Raw genomic sequence first — 12,197 nt, forward strand, 5'->3', positions numbered from 1 at the left:
CACCAGAAATCAGTGTTAGAAATTGGCACTAGTCCTATAGTCCTTGCCAAAGTGCCCAATAGTAAAGGTATCCCAAGGACTATAAAATTTTGCCATTTTTAAAGGTTTTGCTATGTGCTATCATTATAAGAACTAGTGGACTGAAACTGTTAGTTTCTACAGCTGGAAATGGGTCTTCACATTTTGTACCATGTCGGGAATCGAACCCTGGTCTTCGGCGTGAGTACAATGTGTAGAGAAAGACTTGATAGTTTCACTTCAGTGTCCGACACTTGGATGGAGTGAGTGGGAGGACATTTTCATAACATCAATGTGGGTAAATCTGGAGCAAGAGTCTTCAGAAGATGACAAATCCACCCAGCCCCCACAATAGCAAAAGGCACCACTTCAGCCCCTGGTAACAAGTTTGGAAAAAGAAAATTCACGGTTTTCAAATTATACGCCGGAAACGAAATATGGACGTACAGAAAGACCAGATGATAGCCATATCCCCCTGCATTATATGCCAGGGGGATAATAAAAGGTTACATGACACAAGGCATTATGATCAATATTATGTCATTCAATAATCCTGAAATAGCAAGCCTTATGAGCTCTGTTTCACAGTGTAACAAAAGAAAAGCTGTTATTTCAGGATGCTAAAGTCAATGTCTGGTTGCATTGTTAGAAAGGTAACACCTGCAAATGATCACATAATAGAAACACCAATGTGGATCAGTGTCAAGTTTGTACATATATTATCTCACCCGTGAAGATCAGGGGTAGAATAGGTCTTCAGCAACCTATGCTTGTCGTAAAAGGCGACTATCCTTGTCGTAAGAGGCAACTAACAGCAGCGTTAGAAATTGGCACAAGTCCTGTAGTCCTTGCCAAACTGCCAAATAGTTAAGGTATCATAAGGACTAGTAGAAATTCTCCATTTTTAAGGGTTTTGCTATATGTTATCACTATAAGGACTAGCGGACTAAAAATGTTTCTACCACTGTAACAGAATCGGGTGGTCAGCCTCGCTGACTTGGTTGTTGCATGTCATTGATCCCAATTGCATGGATCGAAGCTCATGATGTCGGTCACTGGATTGTCTGGTCCAGACTGCCTTCATATAACTGGAATATTGCTGAATGCAGAGTTAAACAACAAACAAACAAACAAAACATGCTTATCTGTTGTGTACATCTATCATGAAAAGTATGTAGTGACAATTTGACATGGAAGGAAGAACTGCCTAGATTAACATCCTAATACATGGACAATTGCTATTGCCCCAGTGAATCTGACATCCATGCTTGATGATCACATCACTCACTTGTAGCAAACCTCAAATTATTAAAATTCAAATAATCATGAAAACATAAAACAATTTTATTGCTTCCCTAGTAAGATACCTGTCGGTCTGATACCTTATAATTCTAACATCCTCAATACTTCACAGGTTTTGTACACACAACATTCTTCCATGTCCCATGTGAAGTATTGAGGAAGAACTTCTAATAATTTCAGTGTTCATCAAAAATTAAAAAACTGAGTAAAAACAACCAGTAACATATCTGGCATTCAATAGGCATAGAGTGAGTGAATGTGTGAGTGTGTTTAATGCTGCTAACAGTACTCCAGGTTTTCACAGCATTCAACGGGCAAAAAGGTACATGAATAAAAACATATTACTCCAGACTGTGCCAAGATTGTATACTAACCCAAACCTTACTCTCAGTATCATTTTCAGTAGATATCTGAGTAATAATCTGGACTGTTATAGGTTTTATTAGTATTTATTAGCTGAGAACCTGTAACTAACAATGTAACTTGCCCGGAGCCCAGACAAGTGGGTGACTTGCAGACTATAACTATTGCTGATGGTTGCTTAAAACAAAAACTAAAGTTATCTCACTGATGTTTGACGTGTATCACAAAGAATATAAATAGGATACATGATCATGACAACATTTTGAATCCAATTTAAATAAAAAAAACAGAACAGTGACAGACAAATTCATAGCTTATGGAAACAAGTTCAACGACCTGTGATTGACCTGTTGAACACTGTTTAGGTGCACCCTACCTGCCCCTCCTGGTTGCCAGGGACGATACGGTTTGTGTACAGGGCTTCCATGACCCAACCAGCCATTAACAAGCGCTATTCAGTACACATTCTGAGATACATAAAAAGGAACATACTGTTTCATTCAATCTGTCTAACAAAGCTCCAGAATAGAGTACTGTAGGCTAAACTGTCCAGATCAACTGACTGTAGGTTTTACATTTTTTGTTATTGCCATTTCCAAATACAATGTATAAACCACACTGATGAAATGGAAGACATACAAGATGAAAATTTCAAGGGCCAAATAAAAACTTTGTTCTGCAACTAATGTAGCTGTGAAGTTGTAGCTCTGTATTTTGTTTCTTTTACTAAATAATATTTACTGTTTATATTATATTATATTATATTATATTATATTATATTATATTATATTATATTATATTATATTATATTATATTATATTATATTATATTATATTATTACAGTCAGTGAGATGCATGGTTTTAAATGTTACACATCTGCCACACTTCTGCAGTTATTAGTGTGCTGGGAACTTGTTTATCAGGTTATATTGCTACAGGTATATTTAGACACTCCATGTGAATACCCAGTGTTGCCTGACTGTGAGTCTTCCTGGTACATATGCAATGAACATGACTGGTATCAGACTGATGCCAGACTGATGCCTGAAACAATCTATTTACAGTTAATGATATCCTCCTGGCAATGGAAAAAGACAATTTTGTCCCTGGTGTAACCCCTGAAAAAGTAAATTTGTTCCCAAAATGTTCCCTAATTGTTCATATGCTCTAAGAGAAAAATAGCATGTCTTGAAGCAGTATTTCTAACAAACACTACAGCCCCTTCCCCGTCATACCCTGTGTCAGACTAACTTGATTGCTTGTCTTACATATTTTTGTGTGAAATATGCCAAATACAAACAACAAAATAATGTCAGGATTGTTTGATTCCCTAAAATAAATAACCTTCAAACAAAAGTGTAACTGCAATTTATCTTACATTTTCCCAAAAGTAAACCTGAAATTAAAACCTGAGTGTTTGTAATTTCAATGCCGCTTGAATGTATCAATAAAGAACAAAAAGGCAGCGACATTACATTATATAAGGTTTCATTTCATTAAAGGGAAATCCTGAATACAATCACCTCCACCCAGATCTAAGGCAATATATTGTGGTATGTATCAATTTATAGCAATACAAAGACATTTTCAATAACCATCTCTACTGATTTCACTAACAGACAGAACATATCAGTTGACTGACGTGTAATATTACTAATACTTCTGTAACAAACAAATATCACGCAGATACAGCATCACTGCTCCATCAGACAATTGATTTCCAGGTGTTTAAAAGTCATATTTTGTTCATTGGGAAGTATTATTTCCCAATGAACCTGGGTTATGCAAATCGATTGCAAATCTTGATTTCCTTAAAAAATATTGAAAGTTTTAAATTGGTAGCAATTATATTCCATTAGGCATATACTGCTTCCATTTTAGTGTCACCATAAACCCATTTACATTGCTGAAAATAACGTCCCAAAATACTTGCAATCTCTAAGAAATGTTTGAACTACTATGATGATTAAAGGAATACTAAGTGGTCTTATAATTCTGTTTTATCCAGGGATGAAAATGGATATTTTCCTTTTCAGCTGGAACTTCTTTGCAATGGAGCTAGTCCATAATTTGGGGGTATTTATGGGGGAAGCCATCAGATTTTAACAAATTTGTGGTCACTAAAATTCGTGGAATGGCGGAAGATTCTTGTCCCTGTTTATCTTTCTGCATGTTTGGGGATAAAAAATGTTGTGTATTACTAAGGCAGTGATACTATCCATGATTTATGTACATAAAATAGAATTCAACAAAACAATTAACATGTATTTCCTTCAATAGCTGTTTAAAGTGACCTAATAAAGCGAAATACATCTATTAATAAAGCATTCTCTAGTTCCGAACATAACATTAAGAATGAGTGAGATGTGTTGTAACTGTTGTGAATGTAAATAGTGACGCAAACCACTTGACATCATGATCTTGATTTCCAGTGTACACCTATGACATGCTTTGACATGAACTTCTTTTACTGTATCGTTCCAATGATTTCTTAGAATTAATTAATACAATTATTTCTCATACCTACAAGATCCTGTTTCCAACATTCAAAAAATATCATGCAGGTCCATTGTCAGTAATCACAGAGTAATATTACCAATACGAACAAGTAATATGGTTTCAAAGAAATAAACGACAGAATTGGCAACACATTTATGACATAATGGTATAAATTTACAAGTCTGAAGCGTGTGTCTAGTAGATTTCTTCTGGCTTTGAACATCAGCTCATACTAGACCATGCAAAGACATGTCTTATTCCACTGAAAATAACGCCAAATACAAGTTCAGCTAGCAGACTAAATAGTTTTTTGGCACAGACTGATTCTGTGGCACAGTTCCTGTTGATTATGTAAACATATTCCATTTGTTGAAGCCCCTGTTTCTATTGCAAAAGTGGCTATGAACTTTGTACATATCATTTAACTGAATGTAAACACTGCATGACTTAGTAACCTTTGTGACTTAATGAGTATGACTCAAATGTCCGGGGCAAATCTCTCTGTTCATATAATCAAGTTTTGGCTTGTTTGGGTACAGCCCTTCTGCACAATAATATAATTCCACTCTAAACTGCTTCAATGTTACAATTTATAGAGTAAGACATCTGTGAAATACATGAAATGAAGCAAAACACTATGGTTGTGAAACTTACAACCATGTTATCACCTTACCTTGCTTACAACCTATTCTACAACCATACTCACAGTACATTGTGTCTTTGATAACCATGTATGACAGAGGCAGCAGTGTCAGAAACATTTAGTCCTATAGTCCTAACAAACATTCATATTGATTGATTGAGTGAGTGAGTGAGTTGGGTTTAACGCCGCTTTTAACAGTATTCCAGTTATATCACGACGTGTCAGCTTATGTTGGAGGAAAGCCAGAAGTGATGCAGGTCTCAGACGTTTACCACTTCGGCGAAACCCATGAGCACGGGTATGGTGCTGACAAACCTAGAAACATAATTGGGGCGAACCGGGATTCGAACCCACAATCATAGGTTTCTGGCGTGCCCAATGGACGCAACTCTGCACAGCGAATTGCGGCGCCTTAGACGACTGGGCCACCCGTACCCCCCATATTGATTGAGGAATCATACAATTGAATGATGATTAAAATGAGCTGGACAAGCATATTAACTGTGCAGGAATATTTCACTTGCAGTCCTTCAGGAACATGAAACATATAAGGCAAAACCTCAAATATAAGGTGTTTAGTGAGAGTGTTTACACTTCAACTTCCGATCAGAACTCTAGCATTTGTTTCTGTGTCAAACATACAGAGCCAAGGGATGATTCACTGACATACTATATAAAATCATTATATTAATTTTCTGCCACTTCAGTAGAATGTAAATATCAAAATGTTCAACACAGGGCATAATCCAAATACTTAACTTTGAGAAAGGATCACAGCACATTAAAAAAACAAATTCGATACTAGGACTGGGACAAGTTCAAATTTACTACCCGGGTACCAGACCCTACCCAGGTACCAGACCCTACCCGGGTACTCACTGTAGGTATCAACAGAATATCTGATTGGGAATTGTTTTTTACCACAGCCCTGGCAAAAACTGTTCAGATACATTCATCAAACGATGAGATCACTGAAGTTGACCGAGCTTTATCTTAACTCAAACATATACAAGTCAAAAGGAATGTGTGCATCGTCAGAAAGAAGTGCGAACATTAGCGACTTGTAGTGTAACCAAGGAGTTATAGTGAGTTTTTGTCATTAAACAAGTAGTAGTGAAGTAGGAGATGTAGTCAACATTCAGCATGAAAAATCAAGCACATCAACATTATTGCAAATACTGACACCTTCAGCATTTTTCAGCAATGCAGATGATCTTCAGTCTATCTCAATATAAGAAGCTCATCTGCTTCAGTGATTGTCAAATATTGTTCATGGCTTAACATGTCTAGATTTGGTTTGGTTTGGTTTGTTGTTTAACGCCGCACTCAGCAATATTCCGGCTATATGGCGGCGGTCTGTAAATAATCGAGTCTGGACCAGACAATCCAGTGAGTGATGTCATGAGCATCGTTCTGCGCAATTGGGATCGATGACATGCTTCAACCAAGTCAGCGAGCCTGACCACCCGATTTGCAGAAGCCCGAGGTCTTTGGTTAACTGCCCGACAAAGGGGGCAGTTGAAAAGACCAAGGGCATCTGCAAATGATAATGCCCTGAAAAATAGCGTTATCGTTATTATAGCTAAAATGGATAGAATTTGTTATCAAATAAAAATAAACAACAATATCGGTTTTGAAACATTTAGTGCAATCAACACGAATGTTACTGACCCACTTTTACAAATATGGAAACATCATAGAATGAACCTGATGACGTCACTATTGAACGTGACGTCACCTATCCCTATGACGTCACCTATCCCTATGACGTCACCTAACAACGGGCGTGATAGTGGCCCGTCGTCAAGCAATATGAGGTCATCATCAAGTTACAGTGGACCACTCATTTCTGATAACAGGCGGGCGGTGTAGTGATAATTTTATCCATGTTAGCTATAATATATATATCAACCGTAGACAGTATTATCTTCGGTTGACAGCAATTGTTGATGTTTATCAATTACATATTTAAGCGAGGCTGATATTCTCCAGGAAACATGTAGACATAACCTGTGACAAACCCATTTCTTTCAGGTTTCTGCATTTTGTGTAAAAATGCTTTTCATAATGAGCATATTTAGTTTGATTAGTTGGTTGGTTTGGTTGGTTGGTTTGTTGTTTTACGCCGCACTCAGCAATATTCCAGCTATATGACGGCGGTCTGTAAATAATCGAGTCTGGACCAGACAATCCAGTGATTAATATCATGATCATCGATCCACGCAATTGGGATCGATGACATTCATCAACCAAGTCAGCGAGCCTGACCACCCGATCCCTTTAGTCGCCTTTTACGACAAGCATAGTCGCCATTTACGGCAAGCATGGGTTGCTGAAGACCTATTCTACCCCGGATCTTCACGGGTCTAGTTTGATTAGTCAACAAATACCAAATGACAGCTTAGTTGTGTCTCTGAATACATGAACGAGTGAATGTTGTTTCATGATGCAGTAAACAATACTCTAGCTATATCACTGCTGCATATTATAGAGTGAGTGAGTGAGTGAGTGAGCAGCGGTAGAAACTAACAGTTTCAGTCCACTAGTCCTTATAATGATAGCATATAGCAAAACCTTTAAAAATGTCAAAATTCTACTAGTCCTTAGGATACCTTTACTATTGGGCAATTTGGCAAGGAATATAGGACTAGTGCCAATTTCTAACCCTGGTGAGTATGGTTTTACGCCGCTTTTAGCAATATTCCAGCAATATCACGGCGGGGGACACCAGAAATGGGCTTCACACATTGTACCATGTCGGGAATCGAACCCGGGTCTTCGACGTGACGAGCGATCACTTTAACCACTAGGCTACCCGACCGCCCCTGCACATTAAACAGCGAGTCTGGACCAGGAAAATCAGTGACTGACAGCTTAAGCAATGTTTCTAGGCACTGGGATACAATGACAAGTAATCAGCCAAGCCGCAGAGCCTGATCACACAATCTCCATTTGAGAGGGTTCTAAGCATGATGTAATAGTGACCTGTTCTGGCCTGGAAATCAACAGAGCCAGAATTACAGTTACAGTCAAAACTAGTTTAATCAAACACCAGTGATCTAGTAGGTGATGAGCCTTTAAAAATGCAAATGGTAGCCCTGCCGATAGTGCTGAGGGTAGAGGATTGGCCCAAATTGTAGAATCAACAAGTTTAATTCAAGTCCAAACAACACTTCTTCTGTCAACAATTTTGTATATCAATCTATGAGTTAATGGTTATCCAAATTACACAATGGCAAAGACTCTGTTTCACACGCACTAATTACAACTAAACACAAGGTCTAGCCCTAGGCTAGAAATGGGTACCAGACCACGAATCATATCCCACCCAACTCGGATTACAGTAAGCAACAAGCAGTTCTTATTGAGTCTAGACAGGGGCTAGTTCAGGGATCAACATACCCACTAATCCAATAGTCAAAGACTATTGAAAATGAGTAAGAATTAATTGTTTATCACTAAATCGTATGTTTCGTAAGCAACTAGTATTTGTGGACCGGATAGGGCCAATGGTTACTGTAAAAAAATCATATCCATGCGTGATGCATGAATGTTTTACCTTCACTACTCATAGTCATAGTTTTAAATCAAAGTATTAGGACTCCACTAAAAACACCTGTCAATCGTTTAGAAATAAAGTAAGAAAGAAATAGGTTTCACACACTGGTATAACCATCGTTTAGAAATACAGCAGGTGGTATTCCCTATGACAACAAACACCATGCGTTCTAAGATATCGTCTATGCTGATAAATCTCCTTTCCATACACTATCCGATAGCAATGGCAAACGTAGCAGACATACATGCATATAGTTTTAAATTTAATTTAACAAGTGGCCTTGACATTGACTTTATAGTTAGGTAACACAACGTCTTAGGGACGCGTCGAGTGCTTCGACGAAGTAGTCAGTTGAGTGAGATTTTAATCAACCCTTTTTGTTGACAAATCTCTACAAACAATGACATTATACTGCACAAACAGATACCCAAAGACGAAAAGCCCAACGAAACAATTAGGTGTCTGGGCACAAATAATATTATCATTCTACTCACCAGTCTAATTCGACATTACCGGTATCTCCTTTATTGACTCGCATTCACTGGATTACCTGCCCTTTGATGCAAAGCCGAAACGAGTATGAAAAAAAAGTTCAGTACTTCTCATTTAAATAGGGTTATGAATCCATAATCCGGGCCCCACTGGAACATGTCTCGCTGTCACGCCAGCCATCCAACCAATCAATGTAAAGCCGGTGCGCGAAATCGTCTGCTGGAGCAAGATAGTATTATACTATCTTTAAGACCTACTACATCAAATGAGGAGTTTCAGTGTATATATGAGTTGATTTCGATAGATTGAGTACAACCCTTAACAAATATCACGACACTAACATTGCAGGTTTTTTTCAAAACGACATGGCATTGTAATGTGATTTCTCTTTAAGATTGTATCATATTACGACTACTGTTAGAAACTAGTCGTTCGTTGCTAGTACACTCTGTTTGCGAAGTTGCTCGTACACGTGTTTCACAACGAATAAGAATTCATGGTGACGTTGAGTGTGTAATCGTTCGAACGGAAACTATGATAGCTGTCCTTATACATTCATCCGTTTGCCCATTATTTTATAGATGACATGTCTGGTTATGGGAGGTTGACAATCACACATGCATCAGCAAATCTCTTGAGCCACACTTCGAATTTCACGTTCCGCGTATCTTGTATTCAAGAGAAAACATTGATTATAGACAGGATCGATTCTTTTATTTTTTCTAGACCCTGCAGTCATTTTGCCATTGACACCGTGATAATGGGTTGGGACAGAATGTCTTCACTAACCGGAAAATGTAATGTAGTTGTCACATGGCTAGCCTGTGGTGTACATAGCATTGCGAGTGCTTGAATGGTGACTAAGTCTGAAATGATACATCACAGCTGTTGCATGTGTCTGTCATACTCCAGTTGCGTGTATTTTCATGCTATCATTTATTGGCTTGACTGATTACTGTTATAATTGTTTCTCATAAAACTTATTTCACAGTTCTCACAATGGGTCTCTAATTTATTGCTCATGGTTAACTAGCAATACAATCTTATTAACCATAAAAAAAACCACACGCACATAACTGCTGATGTCACATAAGTAGCTTGAGGCAGTTACCCAACATTTAAAGGAGAGGACATGCTGATGGATGGTTTACAGGATGAGCTTGGTTCTGCATTGTAGCTCACATGGACTCCAAATTAGTTGAAACTGATTGAAGTTTTAGATGTTTTACTTAACATTTGTCAGTCAGCACATTGATTCTAGAATATATCTGGAATCAATTGAGGTATTGCCTAACTTTGAAGGTCATCTGATTCAGGCAGGCTTTTTTATGTTTTGATGTTTTTCCCCCATGGAAAGACATTACCGTGAGCACGTAACACCGGAGATACCATGTCAACAAATCCATACTGAGGTTCGCAAATTATTCATGTACTTACACTGGCTATAAAAAAAAGTGTTCTTTGTATATCTGGACTCATGTTTGTAACTTTTTTCATTAATTTTATTCAAAATTCCTTTTAATATTGTTTTAATTAATTTCGTCGAAATCGTGTGTGAAGCGATCGGAAGATCGCACAACTCACCGTTATTAACAGAAACCACGGTCAGATTACCGCTATTGACGCCTTGAAAGGAATTTTAGTTGACAGAGAATGGATACATATATCATAAATGCCATACTTTGATTCGTTAAAAGTCAGATTTGTTTTTGTTGGACGATTCTATGTCACCACGTAATTCTCCCGATCACGCGATCACGTGCACGGGAGCCTTGACGGTGACTTGTCAGACTGGTTCCATGTAAAAAATAATACCCGGCAATAGCGATCAGCTGCTTCGCTTAGGGTTATTATTATTTTAAATATGTTTAGTAAAAGCTGCATCTAAATTAACAATATATTGGAATATATTATTCCTGATAAAAAAATAGTTTCAGATACAACTTTTGCCGATCCTTGCATTTAAAATACTGTGAAGTTATATCATTGGGTGTGTCTTGACCGAATCACCGGTAGATTCCAAGAAAACGTGTGTACAGCTGTGTCCGGCTTAGTTTACGAGAAAATACACAAGGTAATCTTAATCCCTGGATATAAAACAATGCCTAGCTGAACAAAAAATACAATTTAAACGGTAAATCAAAATGTCTGGTGATTTTTTATCTCAAATTTCGAATATGTACTGACGAAGTTCCTCATCACCCGAGCGCATTAAACATTGGTGCGCACAATACTAAAGAAAATACATGAAATACATATGGGCGGATACAGCTTTTTTTAAAAGGGGGGGTGCACAATTAAGATCTATTTATTGTATTTGGTGGTAATTTATACAGAAATAAAGATTTTTTTCGAAATAAAAAAAAAAAAGGGGGGGGGGGGGGGGTCGCGCCCATGTAATACGTTTAACAGTTTCAAAGCCAGTTTGTTGTTTCAGTAAAACATACTGTATTGCTGACAATTTGCTATAACAGTAAATAAACACCTAATATCTTCTTCAACTGTACTTGTCACATCTTTTAGATAGCAGAAAGACATCAACTTTGCTTAGCTTGTACCAGTAAACACTGTATCGTGATACGTATCGTATCGCAACCCCTGTATCGCGATACATATCGTATCCCGACCCTCCCGTATCGTTACACCTCTACATAATAGGAAGACTGAATATGGCTGACAACTATGTGAAATATTCCTTCACTCATACTTTTTAACAAGAAGATGCATGCCTCACTTGCCAGGAGCCCTTGGTTCTGGGTTCAAATCCCATGTGACCTGTGAAGATCCAGGGTAGAATAGCTCTTCAGCAACCCATGCTTGCCGTAAAAGGCGACTATGCTTGTCGTAAGAGGCGACTAACGGGATCGGGTGGTCGGGCTCGCTGACTTGGTTGATGCATGTCATCAATCCCGATTGCGTTGGTCAATGCTTATGATATCAATCACTGGATTGTCTGGTCCAGATTATTTACAGACCACCATCATATAGCGTGAATATTGCTGAATGCAGCGTTAAACAACAAAACAACTTAACAATCAAATCCCATGTCTGACTTGATACTTTTCTCTAAGAACCATAACTGTGCATGTGAGTTTCATGGAACTGGAAAATATCGATGACACTTATACATGTTTTCCTCTATATTATACTGCAGACAGTGATATGCCTGAAATACTCCAATTTACTCAGGTGTTGAAACGGTGTTGCAATAGCTCCACAGCATTCTATTGATTGAGGTGATTTAATTGATTGGATGGTCAGGCTATGTGACTTAACTGATAGCATCTCATTGTGCTCATTGGTGTGGTTTGTTTCCAGACC

General features: G+C 37.9%; 1 protein-coding gene across 2 annotated transcripts in view; it reads right to left on the reverse strand.

Moving 5' to 3' along the window:
• Positions 1–9,034, reverse strand: part of LOC124149223 (acyl-CoA 6-desaturase-like) — a 36,330-nt gene extending 27,296 nt beyond the window's left edge. The window contains exon 1 of one of the 2 annotated variants that reach the window (XM_046520671.2): positions 8,879–9,034. The gene's annotated coding sequence lies outside the window, so the exon portion shown is untranslated. The remainder of the gene's footprint in view (positions 1–8,878) is intronic. The other variant, XM_046520670.2, reaches the window with a different exon arrangement.
• Between the last annotated feature and the right edge of the window lie 3,163 nt (positions 9,035–12,197).

Source organism: Haliotis rufescens, unplaced genomic scaffold (genome assembly GCF_023055435.1).
Source record: "Haliotis rufescens isolate VD_foot unplaced genomic scaffold, xgHalRufe1.0.p SCAF_4, whole genome shotgun sequence".
Classification (NCBI taxonomy): domain Eukaryota; kingdom Metazoa; phylum Mollusca; class Gastropoda; order Lepetellida; family Haliotidae; genus Haliotis; species Haliotis rufescens.